Source organism: Patiria miniata, unplaced genomic scaffold (genome assembly GCF_015706575.1).
Source record: "Patiria miniata isolate m_02_andy unplaced genomic scaffold, ASM1570657v1 HiC_scaffold_7, whole genome shotgun sequence".
Taxonomy (NCBI): domain Eukaryota; kingdom Metazoa; phylum Echinodermata; class Asteroidea; order Valvatida; family Asterinidae; genus Patiria; species Patiria miniata.
Genome location: NW_024037074.1, coordinates 39,949,204 through 39,961,495, shown reverse-complemented (window position 1 = coordinate 39,961,495; position 12,292 = coordinate 39,949,204).

The following is a 12,292-nucleotide window of genomic DNA, read 5'->3' as shown; positions in this document are numbered from 1 at the left end:
TTGATATAGCATGTAGCGGGTATATATAGCACTGATGGAATTTACATCAGGGCCATTTATTTTTTTTAAGGTGGGATTTGCCGTTGGCTCCCACATTATTTACCCTTAAACACTGTTTTCACTCCAAACTCAAGTTTTTAGTTGTGATGAATATTATATATATATATGGGTGTGGTTTTTTTTTTTGGGGGGGGGGGGGTGAGGAAGGGTGGTGGGGTTGGGTTTCTTACCGCGACCAATACTAATGAGCTTGATTAACTAGAACTTAGAAGAACCATCGCGCAAACTGAACGATTCAAGATCAAAGCCAAGAGGTCTTGTGGAATAGGTTTGATAGGGTTTTCAAAGGCCTCGGCCTCCTCTCCGGTACGGCATCATCATCTGGAATCATTTAGAGACCTTTGACCCATAGATGAATTGAAATAGTCTTACTCCAAACGTTGGCATGTAATGCATTGTCCATGAAGTAGGATATGGAAGGACTTTGAGCCGGAGTCCAATGAGTCCGAAGCCTGTTTAAGATCTCAGCCTGAAGCCTTAGCCTGAGTCGTAGTAGAGGTTTGGCAACCCCCACCATTGTCCACTCATTCGTGCTGGCGTTAGAGACAGCGTCTTAAATGTTAGACATCGCTGCTATAGATAGCTTTTGCCATGACCCTCTGTTATATACTCTTAACAATGATAACTTTGAGATACTTTAAAGTTCAATATCACGCCGTCCCCGGCCTTGGATGGCTTCTAGATTTCACATTGACTGGCCATGAGAAGCCGGTTCCAACTGTTCGTGAATTAAAGCTGCCCGCCTTTTTCTGACGAGTCTCGGTCGGGAATCATTGTGGGGCTACATTCATGTTGAGCCACATGACCCAGAGAGTAATATGTCACGGTGTACGACGGACAAGCAATTCTGAACAGGGACCCCTACTTGATAACTCGATCGGCGTCGATCGGCGTGTTCTCGCTGTACATACCCCCTGTGTCGGGAAGTCTGTTCATGAAGCGTGCTGACGCAGCATTGTTGGGACAGCATGGGGGGGGGGGGGGGAGAAGGGACATGCCGCTCCAGGAAAAACAGGCTGAAATATCCATAGCGAATCTGGGTGAACTCTTTTGATAATAACGGAATATTTTAAACTTTGGTTAGCTATAGGTGAAAAGAAAAGCCGTTTCCGTTTATTGGCACCAGTCCATACATGTAAAAAGCCGTGGTGTTAAAATTTAATTACACTACTTGTCTAGTACATGTATACCGTTCGGTGTTCGTTTAACACAATGGTTTCGCAGTGTTAATTTAACACCACGGATCAGAATTGTATCGTGTAGAGGGATATAGGCAACTTGGGCAACATGAAATGATGAAACCCGAAGATGAACTGCTCTTAATATCCCTCAACAGTTGAAATCGCAGGAAAGAAACTAATTCAAACTGATTATTGATCTTCGCTGTATTTTCTAAATACCTGAATTGAATTTCCTTTTTGAAAGTACCTGCCGTCAATTAGATTTCGATTGAGTTTAATTTAATTCAGTTTATGCCGGCATGCACGTCGTTAATCACTCCCTAATTCCTGCCAGATGTCGAATACGTGTGCCTTAACCAAAAAAAGGCTCAATTTTGACCCCAGGCGCTGAAAAGGAAATTCCTTTTTATTCACAAAATAATGAAGAACGATAAATCCTTACATTTCCTGTCGCCATAGGATATAAGACGAGCTTTAGGGACAGACAAACTTGCACGGAATTGCAAAACTGAATTAGAGAGTCACTGAAGAGGTAAAGTAGGGTTATTAAATATTTTGTGTTTTCTTTCGGTCTCAAAGTATTTCCCAGTCACTAAGAAATGAAGTGCCTTAGAAAATCGATCTAAATTTTTCTGAACCACCCACCTGGTTTTCATCTATTGTGATTGTCAGTTTTGTTTAGAAGGGCTATGCTGGACACCTGCAACAAGACTGTTTGGGATACCTACCAATGAATTCCCTTCGTGTATTGGAATTGCCGAGTGATCGAAGTGGCTTGATCTATGTGCATCTTGCCTGGCTGTGTGCTCCGGCCTGGCTACACGTAGATCTACCATGATCGCGGAGAAGTGTCTCGGACCGGCTGCGATCCGTTGCGCAGCTATAGGCCTAGGATAGGGCCAGGCGAATACAAAACGCGTGATTCCAAAATAACATACAGTACATGTATCTACATGCATGGCTACGTCACTAGATATGAATATTTCTAGCATTTCGCTCAAACTTTCTAAACTGGAGCGCGCTATTAAAAACCACTTTTGCCTGCAAATGCAAACAAGCATATTTAATTGTTACAGGACATTATATTCCTTTAAAAGTCGTTCGGAAAAGCAATTTGAAATTGTGACAAAACACGTATGTACCAGCTTTAACTATAAACGTATTAGGCCTAACACTATATTACTGAGACAAGATAAGTTTGCGGTAGCACCATGTGAATAAATCTCTTTTGTGAGTATGTGTGGTTCTGAAAAGAACCGGAGGGACTCAACATTTCGAACAGTATGCTCTGCCCGTCGTCATGAGAATGAGGGATTCCAACGATGATGCGATGTTATAAGGATGGGTGCGGTGAGGCGTGAGAAGGATGCAAACTATATTACTGACTAGGAAGTATATTTGATCAGCGTGTTATCGCAAATTGTAAAATGATCCCTTTGACTAATCACTGACTAAATTTCCATGTGACTGAGACGGCACGCTTCCGTAAACACATTCTCAACACTCTTTGAAATAATTCTAGCAAATGCTATTCAAATCAGAAAAATAATTCCTTACTTTTCTGGATCAATTTTTTTATTTGCGGTTCTCAGCTCAATCGATTAACCACTCGACACTCGTAATCAAATCGGAAAAACCCCTGAACGTTCACTTCCTATCATTTGCCATTTCATTGTTCACATGCCGGTCATTCGTTTGTCCCGTGGGCCGGAGTGCAGATGGCGAATTCATCAAACCATTTTTTTTTATTGCATTATGATTTTGTTTACAGACCGCGACTTTGCCAAATGAAGTCTGTAATAGGCCTACCAGAAGTTTGAATGTGGTCACCAACCCGGGTGAACAATAAACCACTCTGATGCCGATAACAGATGTTTTTTTTTTTCTCGGGGGATTTGCCAAGAGTTGGAAGGGTTCCCCTCCCGCTATGCTCGGTCTTCGGATTGAAGAATGAGAATGTGCGAATTGAAAAAGTCTTCAGGACTCGACTTACTTATATCCATAGTTCCATAATTTACCCGGTGCATGTCACTTGTCGATTTGCATTGATCTAATCACCAGAGTGGTTTAAACATTGTGTGAGTAAGGTAACGCTTTTGTGATGACCTTATATTTTGGATTATTCTTTAAATACAATTTTGCAGAAAGTTGAGACCTTGACGTTGCTTTCAGTTTCACTCAATTGACATTTCACGTGGAGAAATAAGGGTGGGAGCTTAAACTCAATAGAACCGCGCCTTGACAAAAGACGAAAAAGCTTCCAGCTTTTGAGACGGTCTTTGATCATATGAAGCAGTTGCTCTTAAAAGTCATATCCCTTTGCCTATTGCAAGCCAACTCAAAGTGAAAGTAAATCGAAAGCCTAGATGTGGCCGATATAGAAATGTCACAAAGCTCGAATTAATTTCTAAAGAAAATATCATCCATAGATAAACTAGATCCAGACAGGAGATACATGGAGAAAATGTCACCAAGACATCAAACCATTTTTTTTTTACTGCATTATGATTTTGTTTACAGACCGCGACTTTGAAAATGAAGTCTGTAATACTAGGCCTATACCAGAAGTTTGAATGTGGTCACCAACCCGGGTGAACAATAAACCACTCTGATGCCGATAACAGATGGTTTTTTTTCTCGGGGATTTGCCAAGAGTTGGAAGGGTTCCCCTCCCGCTATGCTCGGTCTTCGGATTGAAGAATGAGAATGTGCGAATTGAAAAAGTCTTCAGGACTCGACCTACTGATATCCATAGTTCCATGATTTACCCGGTGCATGCCACTTGTCGATTTGCATTGATCTAATCACCAGAGTGGTTTAAACATTTTGAGTAAGGTAACGCTTTTGTGATGACCTTATATTTTGGATTATTTTTTAAATATCAAACAATTTTGCAGAAAGTTGAGACCTTGACGTTGCTTTCAGTTTCACTCAATTGACATTTCATGCGGATAAATAAGGGTGGAAGCCTAAACTCCATAGAACCGCGCCTTAACAAAAGAGGAAAAAGCTTCCAGCTTTTGAGACGGTCTTTGATCATATGAAGCAGTTGCTCTTAAAAGTCATATCCCTTTACCTATTACAAGCCAACTCAAAGTGAAAGTAAATCGAAAGCCTAGATGTGGCCGATATACAAATGTCACAAAGCTCGAGTTAATTTCTAAAGAAAATATCATCCATAGATAAACTAGATCCAGACAGGAGATACATGGAGAAAATGTCACCAAGACCTTCAATTTTGGAAGCCTGCTGGGACCGGGCCAATCTCACCTTGCATGCTCTGCACTGCATCAGGTTTCTCGTATGGGATACATTTGTCTTGACGTACAAATGTGATGTCTGAAGAAATATCAGCGAGGGTCAGGGAGGGTGGCCAGGGGGTGGCCAGGGGGTGGAGCTCAATCGTTTCCTGGCACATCGCTCCTTGTTTACGTGGCCTGTGGAGTCGAGGTACTGCTCCACCGCGGTGACAGAAACTTCCCAAGACAGTCTGATCGGACTCACTGAAAAGTGAAAACTACAAACCTTTGGGATTTTACGAATCTGCTTGGGAAACTTCACGTCTTTCCTGACCTACCACCGTCTGTTAGTGTTATGCAGACTGTTGTAGTTATGGCCTTGTCCCAAACGGGTTTTCGTTGCAAACGGGTTTGGGCAACGGTTGTTCACCGTAGCACACACATGGCAAAAAATCGCGCCGTAGCCACAAAGCATCGGTTCGGAGGCTGCACTTGAATCAGGCTAACCTTTATCACTAGTTACAATTGTAAAGTGTCAAAAGATTGTACATACAAGCTGAACTTGAGTGCAACCAAAACTAATCCCTTCGCATTTGAATGACAACATTGATTTAGCAAAGCTTCGGTTGTTCTGCTAGCTGTAAGGTATGCAGTGCACGCACGGTGTCGTGTGCCAGGTGATTAACCTTAATAATATAATGAAAATACCATAATACTCATCAAGAGTGTAATATACTATGCCATTTGCGTAACATAATCCCATTTGAAGGACGCAGTCATTCTCAAAGGCGTCAATAAGCCAAAAAAATAGGTAAGTTGACACTGCTACCAAAGATTGCTCGGTGGGCTGAATTGTTTTTGCAGGATGTGGCGCGAGTGGCGTTGAACGTGGGCGGTTGTGCTCCCCCAATACCCATCCCACTGTCGGGTCTGCTTACAGGTGCGGTCAGAGCTATCGTATAGTGTCTTGCTTTCATCATTTCCTCCTTGTCCGATAATGAGAGGGGACCTTAATGCCCACTGCACTCTTTAACGACGCGCCGGGGGAGCGGGAGACGCATTGCGTGTGATGGTGTCGACCTCGAAGATTTGGAAACCGCGCAGGAAGGGGAAAAACAGATGTGACCGTAACACCGACTCTGTTTTCATCATGGTGCTGCAATACTGAAAATATTTTGCCGGCCCAACCGTGAGAAATTCCCCCTTTTGTGACAAGCACAATAGTGGACATATAAAGCGACATCAATCATAAGTTGGCTCGGCCGTTCCGCCCACAGCCGGCCCTTGGGCATTCCGTTCGCGTCAGCTCATTTAAGAAATTCTTCGGCCACGGTCCGTCCCCCATACCTCTGTGTCAACCTCGCGTGACCAGATTTATTGAGATCTAGTGGTCATTTCCTGAGGCCAGACACCGCGTGGAATGTCCAACAGCTTGTCTAGTGAGTGACCGGCCGGACTGTTATTAGCCTAGAGGGAGGCCACGCGACGAGAGGAATCAGGTCTCTCCAAAAATAAACACGGTCCTCAATCAAACGACTCGGAAGAACAAAAGTATTTTGTTTTAAGTACTTCCGAATTATGTAATCGTCTTCAAGCGGAAGGGAAAAGCAATTGCCATCATCACTTGTCTTTTCGTGACCTCACTGGGGTCAATGTCTGAACGCTGTCCATCGGAAGGCTAGTCGAGCGTCCGTGGAGTCAAAATAAATGCAATGGACTTTTTTGCGAAGGCGTACGTAATGCCAAGAATTTGGGCCGCAGAAATTTAATAATTACCCTTACGTATGGCCTTGACAGTGCAGTGAGAGATAATTAGTCATTATCACGTTATTATTGGAGCAAAGAGAAATTCCGGACCGAGCATAAAAGATGAACTAAAGGCTTTCACATATTGACGTGTGTATTGGAATGAGTCCATCCTAAAATAGGCTTATTACACATTAACCTTAATCCTGAAGTTACCTCGTCCAGTTTAAAACCTACCAAGGTTTTTTTGGAGGATTTCGAAGGAGTACGAGTGAGGAAAGGGACAGCTTAAGCCGTGTCCGCACTGGACTTTTTTTTTTGAAGGTTTTACCGAGACGATGGTAAAATGAGAAATGGTCAAATGTGACCGCTGTCCGCACTTGGACTTTCGACACGGGAAAATTTACCCAGACCGCGTGGGAGAAGTAACCGAGCTGTCGCAGTGTCAGTATAATAACTCACCGTACACAGAAAACAAATTGCCGATCACATTTTCAGCCGCCGATACGCACAGTAATATTACACACGCCATTTGCATGCACAACATAATCGTTTACACGATATTATTTCATCTTGACACGCTAAATCTTGACGAAAACTAAAGGCCTATAATTCTGACGCATTTGTGATGCACGTCGTCGAAGCCATGCCGCTGTACGATGTTCCGTGCGGCAGCAGTGCCATCAGTATTCGTTGGTTCCCATCGCATGCTTACAGAATCGAAGCTATGATGTGGGCCAGGAACCAGTGACTACGGCCTACGTATCAGGACGAATTTGGATCGTAGAAAATAACATACATCGGTGGAGAAAGAGAATTTCCGCAAATTAATTCTCAGAACGTGATCTCTCTTCTCTGTGTATGTATTTGTCCGTTTAAATATATATTTCAACGAGATTTTACCGCTCGGACTTGATGATACACCGCAGCGTGTTTCTACAAAATGTTCGGCCACTGCACGTGCAGGTTCGTGCGGTCTCTGTATGCATAACAGGGCGCTCGGGCCGGATGTACGCTTTCCTGAGCCGCTTTTACCGACTCGCACTGTCCGCACTGGACTTATCGTCTCGGGAAAAGTGACCTGGTCAGTTTTCCTGGGCGCGTGGGAAGTTTTCCTGGGCAGCAGTTGGCCAGTAAAAGTAACCGCTGGACTCAGGAAAAGTAACCGAGAGGAAAACGTCCTAGGCTGTCCGCACTGGACTTTAGCCACTATTTCCTTTACTCGTATAGTGTTATACTCCATTGAAAGTTTTAGTAAAAAAAACTCTGCTATATGTGTGTTGAAATGTGGTGGATTTTGACAAGGGCGGATCTAGAACACAATTTTTTTTGGGAGGGGGGGGGGGGGGCCAAAACAAATTTTGGTCCCCCAAAAGTGTGTCCAATTTCTGACCATTTTAAGTAATGTTTTTTGAGGAAAAGATGGTGGTGTACTCATTGCCTGCCTTTATTGCGAAGTCACTAAAAAAAAAATATTGGATTCGTTTTTTGTTTTTTTTTGGGGGGGGGGGCATGGCCCCCTTTGCCCCCCCCCCTCCCCGGATCTGCCCTTGCATTTTGATGATTCAGCCTCAGACAAGTTCTTCGCAAAATTGTATCGGGCGTAGAAGTGTCAATTTTTGTCCTATATAAGCAAGCTTATATTCTAATTCTGTCTAAGATTGAGAAGTTAACTTTCGTCAGTGGCACATTATTTCCGAATTCAACTCTCGCTTTCTTACTTCCCGAATTAACCCCTGCAAATCTGAAATCCCACTCTGTCATCACTCGTGCTGCATGTATCCCGGCCCAAAACCGCGAGGGCAGACCGGCTACTTTCAACCCGGAATACCGTGGGAGGTAAGGGTTTTTTTTATAGGGGGTGCCGGCTCGATACTAGACAGAGTCTGCAAAACCTGAGTTATTCTTGCCGAGACGTCAAGATGTTTCTCCACCGATTGGCTCCCACGAGTCGTGTCTTGTGTCCACTCAGCTGCTCGGGGGAGGGGCGGGGCTGTCGCGTATTAACCCCCTCTCAAAGAACTGAACACGTACAATGTATTATGTGTTGCGATAGTCCCTATATATAGTTATGACATTAGTATTATTGTGTGACGAGTGTAATTACCTACTACTTCGATGTTTTGGGCGTTGTTTAACGAGTTGGACCTGTTTACGGGTGTTGTGATCGACGATCTTCAAAAGCCATCGGCCTTAAAACGAGCAAGATCCGCGGCATGTGGCAAATCGTATACGACCTCATTAACAGGGTAATAACTTCTACAAAGTAAAATGAATAAACTTGGCCCTTAATAATCTAATAATTAGATGTCACGCTAAATTAGTGTCCAACGCACAGGCGGCCTTCGCAGTAATAGGTTATTATTAATAATAATATCAACTTCAAATTGAAAATATTTTATTTTGGAATGAATAGATTCTCGTAATTGCATTTCTGGGGTTTACTCGACTTTTCCCCGATAAACTCCTTGTTAGAAACAGTAAGTTCTGAAGAAAAGACTGGGTCACCAAAGTGGGTCGGTGAGATCTGAGGCGCCCAGTGTCTGCTGTTCGATACGCGCCTCGCCCTTGTCCATGTTTTGGTAGACTTTTGGTAGGAAAGGTCCATTAGAAATTCGTAAGGCCATCGCTTTTCACCACTGACCGTCAGTGAGAAAATTGAAACTGTCCACTTAATCAGAAATACCCCCTTCGTTATTGTTGGCAGTAATCGGCGGGCAGGAATGTCTTTCTTCACTGGGCATGGATTATTATGATTGACGCCCGATGTCCTCCGCCTCCTGATTTACCGAAAATATCCCAAGGTTTGTCCGTCTGTCCGCACATCTGGCTAGCTAATTCACGGTTATATGGAGCGCATAATAAAAGTTGTTTACCCCCGAATATGCGGAAAATGTTATGATGCGCTAGTAGCGCACGCGTGCTGTTCCTGAAAGATAAGGGGCCAAGTTGGCGCTGCAAGTTTACCCCCCAGTGGAGTATCGAGTTCTCTCTGTATTTGTTTTTACCTGTTAGCAAAAGCAAAACTGAGGCGAAGCATGAAGGTGCATAGTATTACCTGTTGTTTGCTACGCATGTGCTACATTCGCTTCCTTCCTTTCATGTCACGACTGGTTTAATCTGGTCTACTGCGCCCTTAACTGGTTCGGGGGTCTCTCCGGATGGGGAAGTTTGGACGCCGGAGACTCGCTCGATGCAAACGGCGTTTTGCACGAGCACGCAACGCGGGTGACCTACTTCGTGAATGTTACATGAAACAAACAGAGTTTGCATGAGTATTTTGTTTGTGTTATGATTTTTACAGCAAAGCCGTTCACATTAGTGTTTATTAGATTAGTGGTTATTTGAAGCACTTCTCCGGATATATCCGATTAATGATTTCGACAGTTTCCCAAAACGAATTTCAATCTGTCAATTCCTGTCGTCGGTAGGAATCAAACCAAATTAAAGTTATTTTTACAGACGGCACAGATTGGTGGTTACTGACTATATCCAAGTCCCGGATATTTCAGATTTTCTCTGTCTTTTTAATTTTTTGTGTAATATTTTTAGATATTTTTTAAAGATTGCGACAGCTTAAACCACGACAACCTTTATTTCAGCAGAATACGGTCAAACGAAGCTGCTTTATTGGTTTGTGATAACGCCACGAAAACTCTTCAAGTGGTCCGAGTCAGAAGTTAGACACATTGCATTTTGATTGTCGTTTTCAATTTCCCATGGAATGATGACTTCCCCTGTATATACTTCTTTAACCAAAACATATTCGTATTGCGTGGAGGTTTATTGTTTCGCGGGCTAATATAGAAGCCGTATAGTGTACTTTGCTCAGTTATTGTCGCTTTCTTGTGGGAAATGGTTACTACTTTTGAGTTGCACATCAACTCGGTAATAGTTCCGTCAAGGTTGATTGTTTGACCAGGAAGGAATCACTTAAGTTTTACTAAAGATCAGTTGGCTTATAAAAACAAGTCTCCTTTCATTTGAAGTCTCCCTTCAACATGTCTAGCCGTGATAATGCACACGGCACCGTAATGATGCTGGATCTCACAGCCAAACCACTCACCTCAAGTCTCTCGCCACAGGCTGAAATAATGAGCATTCTCAACCCCAGCAAACCCCCCAAGGCAAGGACAGGAACCGATTAGCAATAATGACTTCTGCCCTCAGACATTGATTTGTCGCACGTGGGGTTTGCAGGTAAACAAGGTATAGACGATGGAATTCCTGTTGCGACCTTCTCTTGGTCCTGTCGCTACCTCTTTACTATTGTCGTTATCACTTCGTCACTCGTGTGGCATCGATCATCATAAAGATTGACCCGAGTGAGTTGAACCTAAGTAGCTCAGTAAGCATCTCAGTGGACAATGTCACCAATGGTTTATTTTGATACAATTAGGAAGTTCGTTGTTTTACGACATGTATAGGAATCTTCACATGTATTATAAGACAAAGCCGAGTTTTGTAAAATAAAAACACACTGAATGGCATTTTGTATATAGTGTACCGGTATGCATCTTCAGTAAAGAATTTGGAATCTTTACTTTTAAAAAGTTGATATTGATTTTAAACAAAATTAGAAATGAATTTCAAACAAAATCGAAAATGATTATTTCAGAGCTTATAGAATAGTCACCCTTATTCGCAATAACTTTCCTCGCCAACTATTTGACGGAGGTTCGAATCCCACCCAAACCGAACGTCACATAGATTTAATTTTTAGTTCTCGCTCGATCCCGTGGATTTCTGTCAAATATCTCTTTTTTTGTATTTTCTTCTGCCTCTAAAACGGAACAGTCATTGTCGGTATTCTCCGTCAAGTTCTTTCGGGATTCTGAGCTTCATTGCAATAAAAACAGTAAGGATTGCAATACTAATTTTAAAGTCCTATATTCCTTATACTTTCGGATAAATAGGCGTTGGGGCATTGACCTACACATTATTTTAATCCTAAATCCATTGGATGTTTGAAAAACCAAATTGAAATTCAAGGATTAAAGACAACCGTAAAGTGTTGTAGGGATTGGGGAAGATATTTCATTTCTTCTAAACCTTCTACCGATATTAATTTTAAGTTTCGGCAGACTGTCCAGGGGCTTTCTCTGAAAGTTGAGAACTCATTGCAACCTCGGCGCATTCCAAGCCCTTACGCAGAAGCAAAACCACAGACCAACGCATTATTTAAATTTCAGAGGGGGAGTCAGGAATGGAATTTCTTCTCAGAAGTAAGCCTATATTTAGGCCCTGCACTTATCCTAAATGGCGCATCAATTTTGCAGCAAATTAATAAACAATGCAGAATGAGAAAGTGGCAATTACTGATGATTACCCGTCCGAGACGCGCGACGGCGTGAATTCTTTTTTCCACGAATCAACTCGTTTTTTCCCAGCAAGTTTCAATGGATGGAATCTTGTGAATTGGAACTCCAAATGACCTTTATATTCCAGGCCTCAAATATGTGACCCAACATAACAAAACGAGTCACGCACGGCGAAATTCTTTAGAGTCGCCGACATTCTTTTGAGTGCTAAACCATTTATTAACAAATTTACAAACTGTAAATTTAAGAGAGTCCAGGCCTACTGTAAATTAAAGAGAGTCTACCTTTTTACTCACATCATTTCTAAAACATATTGAGACGATAAAGTGAGTGATGCAACAATATGGAGAACAGAGTTGCTTTCTCTATACTGCATACGAAAAACCCACAAGCAAAAAAAAAAAAATTTCAAGGAAATTAAATTCTTGTTTTGGTGGGATTTGTTCATACTTTTTTTGTGGAAATGTCTGGACGGATTGAGTCCGTATTAGTCTATAGAGAAGGACCAAACCACAGTCAATGGTTTGTGCCTTGCGCCCAACAAGTTACGACATCATTTTTGTTTTTGACGGATATGGTAACAGCACGCAACAGGTGGGAAAAAGCACGTACGCGGTCAAGGGCAAAATGTGGCTGGCATTTTTTCACAAAATCATAAATCCCGCCGGGTTGTGCCGAACATTGAACCTCCGAAGCACCCCCCCCCCCCCCCGAAGAAAAGTCCACGAAAGTTAAAGTTTTGAGG